The sequence below is a fragment of the Camelina sativa genome, chromosome 3, assembly GCF_000633955.1.
Source record: "Camelina sativa cultivar DH55 chromosome 3, Cs, whole genome shotgun sequence".
In the NCBI taxonomy this organism is placed as follows: Eukaryota; Viridiplantae; Streptophyta; class Magnoliopsida; order Brassicales; family Brassicaceae; genus Camelina; species Camelina sativa.
Window position 1 is genome coordinate 21,892,035 of NC_025687.1, and position 10,154 is coordinate 21,902,188.

The 10,154-nt window shown below is 41.9% G+C and overlaps 1 pseudogene; it reads right to left on the bottom strand.

Moving 5' to 3' along the window:
- Window positions 7,100-10,154, bottom strand: part of LOC109130728 — an 8,519-nt pseudogene continuing 5,464 nt past the window's right edge.

Genomic DNA, 10,154 nt, shown 5'->3' on the forward strand with positions numbered 1-10,154 from the left:
CCTTGTTACGCTTTTGTAGTACCCAAATTTGGCAGAGTATAATCCCGAGTTTGTGGGGAGCCAAGCAAATTCATCATTTTCACCAAGTTTGCTCAGTTTGATCTCCAGGATCTGCTCCAGATAGTTTTGCAGTGTTTGCTGAATTTTCTCTTTGTCCCAATCCAACGTGACAAGCGAGATAAGGTGAGAAACTGTAAGATTCCTAGTCGTTTCTGTAGCTGGTCCCATTGGGGTGAGTGGAGAGGTAAGAGAGATCCATGGATCTTCCCAGAGATGAGTAGTAGTCCCATTTCCAATTACCCTTCCCAACTGGCCCTTGAGCAGGTATTTTCCAATGCATATTCCTCTCCATCTGTGCGATGTGTTTGTCGGAGCCACACTATCTAGGAAAGAGTTTGTATGACAGTATTTTCCCAAAAGAACCTTTGCCAGCAAACAATTTGGTTTTGTTAGGATTCTCCAGCTGATCTTTCCAAAAAGGGCATCAATGAATTGTTGTAAATCTCTGAACCCTAAGCCTCCTTCTCCTTTGGATTGTGTTAGTTTCTGCCAGGAAACCCAACACATTTTCTTCTTTTCCATACTAGAGTCCCACCAGAATCGTGTAAGTAATGATTGAATTCTTTTGTATAGGGAGGAGGGGAGCTTGAAGCAGGTCATCGAGTATGTTGGCATTGCAGCCAATACTGATTTCAACAATGTGGTCTTACCCACGGTGGATAGGAACCTTGAAGACCAGCTGCGGGCTCTTTGTCTGATTCGATCCACTATTGCTGTGAAAAGGTCTTTCTTTTTCCTGCCAAAAAGTTCAGGGAGTCCTAGATATTTTCCCAATCCTCCTTCCTTTTGGATCCCTAATTGTTCTTTGATATTGTTTTTTATTTCAGGGGACATCTTTGCTGAGAAGGTGATGGCTGATTTTGATGCATTTATCGTTTGGCCCAACGCTTCTTCATATTTCCTCAAGATTTCAGTCATAGTGGAGCAATTTTGTTGGTCAACCTTGCAGAAGAACATTGTATCGTCAGCAAAGAGGAGGTGAGTGATTCTTGGGCTATTCTTTCCAACTTTGATCCAGTTGAGCATTTTTGCAGAGTCCTGTTAGGACTTCACTGCTTAGAATAAACAAATATGGGGAGAGTGGGTCGCCTTGCCGGATTCCTCTTTGAGGTTGGATCAGCCCCTGAGCAGAGCCATTCAGCAGGTATGAGTAGCTAACTGTAGTCACACATTGAATGATCCAGTTTATCCAAGTTCGGTGAAAACCCAGTCTCTCTAGGACATCAGCTAGGAATCCCCTCTATTCTATCATATGGTTTACTCATATCAGTTTTAACTGCCATATAAAATATCTTTTTTGCTGTAGTGGAATGGAGGTAATGGAGTACCTCATGGGTGATGAGGACATTATCAGAGATTGCTATTTGTGGCACAAAGGCAGACTGATTCTCAGACACGATGCTATGGAGAATAGGTTGAAGTCTTTTGGTAAAGATATTTGCTATTATCTTGTAGTATACAGAGCATAATGCTATTGGCCTGTAATCTGAAATCGTCTTTGGGCTTTGGATCTTTGGTATCAGCCTAACATGTGTGTTGTTGATCCTTTGTGGTAGGACTCCTGATGTGAAGAACTGTTGTATCTCTTGGTATAGCTGAGGTCCCACTGTTTGCCAGTTGGATTGGAAGAAGCAAGCTGAGAAGCCATCAGGCCCCGGAACCTTATCAGGATGAATGGAGAAGCAGGCTGCTTTAATCTCCTCTGTTGAAAGTAAGGCTATTAGTTTAACATTCATCTCCTCTGAAATACAAGGACTAATGGCTTCATTGACAGTGGAACTGTTTGTGTGGCCTGTTGTCGTAAAAAGTTTTTGACAATAATCTGTGATGACCTTGAGGATTTGATCTTCTTCGTAGAAAACTGTCGCATTATCATCTTCAATAACAGAGAACTTATTCACAGCTTTTCTTCCTTTTGTGACTGAGTGGAAGTAACCAGTGTTTCCATCACCCAGAGTTAGCCAAATTTTTCGACTTCTTTGCTTCCAAAATTCTTCCTCCTCCTTATAAGCCCTTTTTAGCTTATCGCTTATGAAAGCAATCATGATAGTAGTGGAGGAGGGGTTTGTCATAGCTAGCTCCAGTTCCGACTTAGCTTCTTCGATTAGCTTTTGACTATTTTTGTGGTTTTCTCTGGTCCACTGAAAGATTGCTTGTCTACATCTAGCACATCTAGCTATCTTGTGCTCTACTTTTTCCACCTTTTCCACTCCCCAATGTTCTCTGATTAGTTGTGTCACTTCCTTGTTTCTTCTAAGCCTTCTGTCATATCTAAATAGACCTTTCTTTTTCTTTTTTCTCAGATCGAAATAGGTAATCAAAGGTCTATGGTCTGAGGCTTCAAATCTGAGGTATTCAGCACGACCCAAGGGGTAAGCTTCAGCCCAAGAGCTATTAGACATTGCTCTGTCTAGCCGGCAGTGTACTAGATGGTCGTATCTTTGTCCTCGCCAAGACAAGAAATTACCAGAGTGTTGGAGATCAAATAGGTCACATTCAGACATGAATGTTTTGAGGTCGACAAAGGATCCTTCCGGTCTACTTGGTCCTCCCTGTTTTTCAGACGAGTCTATAATATCATTGAAATCTCCTGTTAGAAACCATGGTTCATCTCTAGTTTGGCCCAGGGACGAAAGCTGATCCCAAATTGCCTTTCTTTTTGCTTTTTCAGGTTCTCCATATAGGAAAGTAGCATAAAAGGATCTTCCTTCCGCAGTAATGTATGTATCAATGAAGTTGGGAAAGATCTGGAGGATTTCGATATCCACATGTTGTTTCCATAAGAGCACTAGTCCACCACTACCAGGGCTATTTGGAGGTACCAACTTATTTGCTGAAAATCCAAGGCATTGAAGTTTGTTGAGAACAAAGTCATCATCATTCTTTGTCTCCATGAGGAAAATTATATCAGGAGAAGATAGCTTTTGAATCTCCTTCAGTCTAAGAACTGTCATGGGGTTCCTCAAACCACAACAGTTCAAGCTCAGAACTCTTAAGGAAGAGGTGGAGGTGGATTCTGAAAATCCACCTTCTTCTTCACCATAGCAGGTATGATGGTGCTTTTTGGTGCTGGTTTACTCGTAGAGGGTCCGCCTTCCTCGCTAAGTGCAGTGAATCTTTGGTTTGTAGGAGTAGCAGTGGTTGTAGGAAGGGTCTCCTCACACGTAGGATTTGATTTCTGTGGAGTGTTCTTCCTCTTTGGTGAGTTTTGGATTAAAACTTTATTTCTTTTACTTGATTTTGCACTCATAAGTTGAGCAGCGGTCTTATTCTGAGGTTTTGACATCGGGGGCCTTCCCTTTTTCTTTTTGGCAGCCGCATGAGCTGGATCTTGTAACAAAGCAGGATGTAAAGGTAAGTCCTGACAAGGTTGACTTTGCTTTTCTGCCAAGGTAAGGTTTTGATTTGTTGCTGCTCCTATGATCTTGTCTGCAGTTTCATTCATTAGGTCTTTGGCCTCACCTTGGAGTACTCTATGTTTTCGAGCAGCTTGTTCTGTTGGGTCAGCACAAATCGTATATTGAATCGTGACTTCTCTGAGATCGTTTAAGACTTCCTCTCTTGTGGGGATCGGGGGTGGAGGAGGAGGGGGAGTGACCTTGAAGGCTGAGGCTCTTTCTAGGGGAGGTCTCGTAGGTCGAGATGTTCCAGAGAAATCCTGGGAGATAGCTCTAACGGTTCCTCTGGAGTTAGCCTTCTCTCTCCATTGCAGGTTAGGCCATTGTCTCTCCGAGTAGGGTGTGCTATAGTTTCTGTGTGAACCTCTATGAGATTGTTCGCTTGATCTAGATGGAGTCTTTCCATTGTAATGGGGCCTTTGGAACTCAGTCCTCTCTGTTGGTGCATGATAGCTATTGTTTAGTTTGGTTCCTGAACTCTGGTCCCGATAAACTCCATGGGATCTAGAGTACTCCAGGTGAGAGTGTCTTGCATGAGTTTCTTTGTATGTGTTGTTCTCCTCTCTGTGAGTAGAGTAGTTGTGAAGAGCAGGGGAGTGGAGTTGTTGATGAGAAGGAGGGTCCTTTCTACTCGGAGCAGTTGTTGTCAACCCGGGGCAGTCTTTCTTTTCGTGATTCAACCTGTTGTAGTGGAGACAGTGGTTTTTGAGGCCTCTATAGATCAGAGTCACAAGTGTCTCGCTCCCATCTGGGAATTCTACAATAGTTTCCTTGACTAGAGGTTGCAGTCCATCGATAATTATCCTCATCATGATGACTGTGGGAGTTATTTCATGTCCTATCATTTCTCCCAAGCCCTCTCCAATAGATGTAATCATCTCCAACTTCCAAAAGTGCTTTGGGAGCCCTTTGAGCTCTATCCAAAAAGGAATTTTGGAGGGGAAATTCGGGTCTATAATTGGTTCCCATTTTTGGAAAATGAGCATCCAGTGGTCAAAGTGAAAAGGTCTGTCGTCAAGTACCTTCTGCAGGTCCTCTTCATAGTCGAATAGGAATTGGAAGCAGCCATTACCCAGGTCTGATCCAATAGCCTTTCCTCTTACGTTCCATCTTTTTGGTAGGAATGGAATGAGTGACCATATTCTTTGATGTGAAGGGTTTGTGAGTCTTCCCATCAGGGTAAGAGAGTTTGCCTCAATGAGATCCACATTATCTAGCTCTGGGGCTCTGACTCTTCTACTAACAGGTGGGTCATAATCGCTCTGTTTTCCTTTGCCTTTTAGGTGGTAAGGCATCTTTCTGTCCATTTTGAAGCTACAAGTTCTTCACACGGAGGTGAGAGGGTTCTTCACACAAAGGTGAGAGGGTTATTTATACAGAGCTAAGATGGTTTTGTCTTAAAGACTGTGGTTTCTTGCCTAAAACCGGCTGAGAGTTAGAGTTTCAGCTACAAAAACCCACACTAGATATGAATCTTCACACTAAGGTGAGAGGGTTCAAACTTATTTAGTATAGGAGACTTAAATAAGAGAGAGAGAAGAGATTACCACATTGAAAGCTTGTACTTCAGGTGGGGTAAGATCATGGTGGAGCATGGCTAACTTCATCTTTGCTTTGTACTTTTGACCCACCCTTCTAGGTAAAGCTTTCCAAGATTCAGATTGGTGTATTTGGATGAGGTGGGGATTGTTGTGAGGGGCGACTCCTTCGCCGGACTCACCAAGATGTCGGCAAACAGCCGGCCAAAGGACGCCGAAAGTTGTCTCCAAGGCCTCAAGTTACTAGAATAAGAAACTAAAAGTAGTTGAGATCTATTTTTTCAAAAAGGTTTTGCTTCTTTTAGCTGTCTAGGGAAATGTGCCTGAGAGAGTTTTTCATTTGTTCCCTTTTTATTTTCCTTTGGTTAAATGTGTATATTTGAAAACTATCATTATTCTTCTGAATGTCTAGTTTACAACAGTAGGGGGAAGTTTTTGAATTACCATGCATGGTTTGAACTTTAAAAATGAAAATTGCCAAAATTACTCAATTTTCAGAATTTTAGCACCACAAAAGTAATCCAAATAATAATTAAAGAAGAAATTTTCACCAATCACACCAAAAAAACATTTTCTTTCGTGAATTAACAAAGTCAATATAACTTCTCACGAAATAGCCACCCCAAATAAAAGAACAAAAATACCCTCTAACTAGACAATTATAATTTGATGTCATTACCCAAACGATACAGTGTTTGGTTAATTAAAAAAGAAAAACATAATTGAAATAATTTTAAAGATTTAGTTTAGTGTACGAAACGAAGAAAAGAAAAAAAAAAACAAAGTGTGAAGTTCATCATCTTCCTTCACCAAAAGAACTAGAATAATAAATTTCGGTGAAACAAAACTGTGTTTGAACTTTGGCAACTATAGTTTTCGATTAGAACTCCAACGAGAAGCAGAAGAAGAAAAAATTTCAGATTGGGTGAGTAAAACTCAAAAATAATTCCAAACACTTTAAAAACTCAAAATTTTTAGTTCTTAAATTTAAAAATGCTAATATAAGCTAGATTTACAAGATTTAGGTGTAAAAAATATTAAAATGTAAAGGAAAATAAGGCTTATGAGAAACTGTGAACAATGGCTGCAATATTTGGGTTGCAGAGGATACACATGTTGAAAATGACTGCAAAAATACAGTTATACCCTCTATTAAAAACACACTTATGGACGTACACATTGAATAAAAGAACATTATTTACGTACACCATACCATAGCGCAAATTATAAGCCTTATTTTTCCTTAGTGTACGTATGTACTCAGAACATTACGTACATTACTGAGCACGTATGGACGTACACATTGAATAAAAAAACTTTACGTACATTAATGAATGTTCGGAATGTTTGTACTATTTCTGAATAATTATAATTCTGAAGTTTATATATAATCAACAGTATAATTATGTTTCCAATAACATTGTATATGTACGTACACAACATTAATGACTTGTGTACGTACACAGTTGCAAAGAACCGTACATCAAAACACAGTACTAGCAAAACACATTAATGACTTATTTTATTTTTTATTTTTTTACTGTAACAAACAGATTTTATTCTATTTAGTCACAAAAATGAGAATAATCCTAGCTTAACTAAAGACTTTATTTAGTTTGTTTGCTTCAAGAGTTTAGTTGTCCAAAATTATGGAGGTGGCTAACACATGAAAAACACTTTTCACTTTGACCTAAAGTGAATAAAAAACTCACTCTATGGCTACTGCATAATTTACCCTAATTAAAGTAAGGAAAAAAAAATGAGGACAGAAATCATAAACTTGCATAAGATAAGTGTCATAATGCCAAGGAAAAGAAAAACCGCAAGAAATTTGTTACAAAGACATTAGATTCTCAACGTGATTCGGGAAAATGTGGAGCTTGTGAAAATATAAAGTATTGACCACACCTTTGTCTTCCTTGATTCCTCCAAGTTCGAATCTTCTGAAGCTGCTCCTCACCGGATCACAAAATAAAATATAAGACGGCTTGTGATACGTATCAGGTACATAAATAAACTCACCAGCATGAGTGATACCTCTTACAAACAAGTATTCAAACTCTCATCTCTGTACCAAACAGGTGCAAGAAAGCCTTTGCTCGACTACTTGCGTTTCTCCGGATCTTCCAGAATGCGCAATGTCATTTTAACATCATTCTTAGTCTCTCTTCTAACAAAAGCTATCCTCCCTTCGTAAGCTATGATCCGATTCATCATAACATCTGATGGTAACTGAATCATACCATTCTTTTCAAATCTGACATCAAAGCTCATTATAACCCAAACACTGGTACGATGAACATAGGCTATATAATATATAACCCCCCTTGATGCATCGTCCAGAAGTATGACTGTCAGAACGATGTGTAGGTTTAGTTTTGACTGTTCTCCATTTTGCTTGAGCAGATCCCAATGTTAACACCCGACACACATGAGAGCTTCTTCTAAAAGGCATGCACATTACTTTGTGTTTAGATTCAACCGGATCGTATCCTAAAAAGATGGTTAGATTCTCCCAGCTCATTCTAGGTTTGGATAAAGTTAAGATCTGTCTCGTGCTAGGGTTACAAACTATCGGGGTTGCTGATTGTTGAAAGCAAAACAAGCCTTGGACAGATTCCGTAGGAGGTACGTTAGGATATAATGGGAATTTAAATTGATAAAGATCAAGACGTTGAGAACAAGAGTAAGACTTGTTCGAGCCCTGAAGTGAATGATGATATTGTGGAATCAAGGAAACAAACAACTTGTCATATTCAGTGAAGCATAACAAAAGACTCGGCCGTGGTGTGGGAATTCTGAGAGGAGATGAACTGCGGACCATTGTCGGTGACAATTTCGTGAGGGATGCCGTAGCGATAGATTATGCTTTTTAGCACGAACTGCTCTACTTCTTCACTCGTTACTTTCGCGTAGGCCGCTGCTTCTACCCACTTGGAGAAATAGTCAGTAAGAGCGAGCACGTACTGAACTCCTCCTGGTCCCCGATGTAAAGGGCCAATGATGTCCATGGACCACCTCATGAACGGGTAAGGTGCGGACACCGACGATAGGAGCTCGGTAGGTTGATGGATTGACGGGGCATGCTTTTGACATTTCTCACAAGTTCGAGAAAAATTTTCGCAGTCTGTGACCACAGTAGGCTAGAAATAGCCTTGCCTTTTGATTTTGAAGGCCAGAGTCCGTCCTCCAGAGTGATTCCCATTGGGATCGTCGTGAACAGGTTGCATCAGCATCAGGGGCTCTTTACCAGCAACACATGTTAGATAGGGACCAACTACACTTCGGCGTAGGAGTACTCTGTTGTGGATGCAATACCGTGCACTGACAATTTTGAGTTTCCTGGCTGCCCATTTGTCGGCTGAAAGTTCCCCTTTTTCCAAGTAAGCCCAGATCGGGCTCCGCCAGTCTCCTGCCCCCCAATTGTTAGTGCTCGTACTGCTCGAAGTGGAGTGCGGTATAACGGCTTGGTCGTCGACTGGTGAGCTCGATGATTCCGGAGTTTGATTTGTTTCTTGCTCGACCGGAGGCGAATGAATATCCATCACAGTAGGGGTGACGGGAGCTGAGTCCTTATGTGGCAAAGAATCCGAAGCTGCCTTGCGAGCTGCCTCCAAAGCTACCTTGCGAGCTGCCCGGGTGACTACGTTCGAGCTCTCGAGTCGAATAATAGGAAACTCGATGACTTCGACGGGGATAATTCTTGTCATTGCAGGATCCGAAGTTGATGCCAGAGCTGCTAAGACGTCCGCAGCGGAGTTTTCACTTCGTGGGATCTTAGTGATTTCAAAATCGTCGAACTTAGTTACTAATTCCCGAGCTGTGGACAAATAAGCCTCCATACGACCATCCTTAGTCTCGTACTCTCCTAGGAACTGGTTGGTGTCCATCTGCGAATCGCAAAAAGCTCGGAGCTTTCGGACATCAATCTCTACTATGAGGCATAAGCCAGCGAGGAAGGACTCATATTCGGCTTCATTGTTTGATGCATTGAATGCCAAGCGAAATGACTGTTTGATTACTTCTCCAGTAGGAGAAGTGAGACGGACCCCAATTCCTGCTCCCGATCTTGAAGATGCTCCATCTACATGCAATGTCCATGGGACCTCGATATTGTCATTGGCCGTAGAGGCTAGTGGGAGTTTGATCAGGAAATCTGCCAGCACTTGCGCCTTAGCACATGTTCGTGTCCGGAACTCGATGTCGTATTCACTCAGCTCGATATACCATTTAGCTAATCTCCCATAATGGCTTGGACTATGCAACACCGTCCGAAGTGGATGCGTCGTTAGGATTACGATTATATGGGACTGAAAGTAAGGTCGCAGTTTTCTTGCCGAAGTAACTACTGCTAAGGCCAATTTTTCCATCATATGATACCTGGACTCTGCCCCAGTAAATTTCTTACTGACATAGAAAATTGGTCGCTGCTCCCCCCTTTCTTCCCGAACCAAACCTCCACTTACTGCGCTGTCCGAAACAGCTACGTAAAGGAAAAGTGGCTCTCTAGACTCAGGTTTAGCCAAGAACGGAGGTTCAGACAGGTAAGCTTTCAGCTGAGCGAATGCTTCTTCGCACTTCGTATCCCATAAGAAGTTCTTCCCCCCTTTCCTCAAAAACTGGTAGAACGGGAGGCACTTGTCTGTAGACCGGGAGATGAAGCGGTTGAGGGCGGCGATCCGTCCGTTAAGACTTTGCACTTCGCGTAAAGTCCTAGGAGAACTCATTGACAAGAAAGCGTTAATTTGCCTCGGGTTTGCTTCAATTCCTCGTTCTGTAACGATGTATCCCAGAAACTTCCCCGATGGGACTGCAAAGGTGCACTTCGTGGGGTTAAGCTGCATCCCGAACTGGTTCAAGATGTCGAAGCAAACTTTCAAATCTGCGAGATGCGAGCTAGCTTCCATAGACTTTACCAACATGTCGTCAATGTAGACTTCCATGGTTTTTCCGAGCTGGTGCTCGAACATTCGGTTTACTAGTCTCTGGTAGGTTGCTCCAGCGTTCTTTAACCCAAAAGGCATCACCTTGTAACAGTAAATCCCACGGTCCGTAATGAATGCGGTCTTTTCCTAGTCATCCGGGTTCATAAGGATTTGATTGTAACCGGAGAAGGCATCCATGAAAGACATCAGCTCGTGGCCCGAAGTGGACTCAA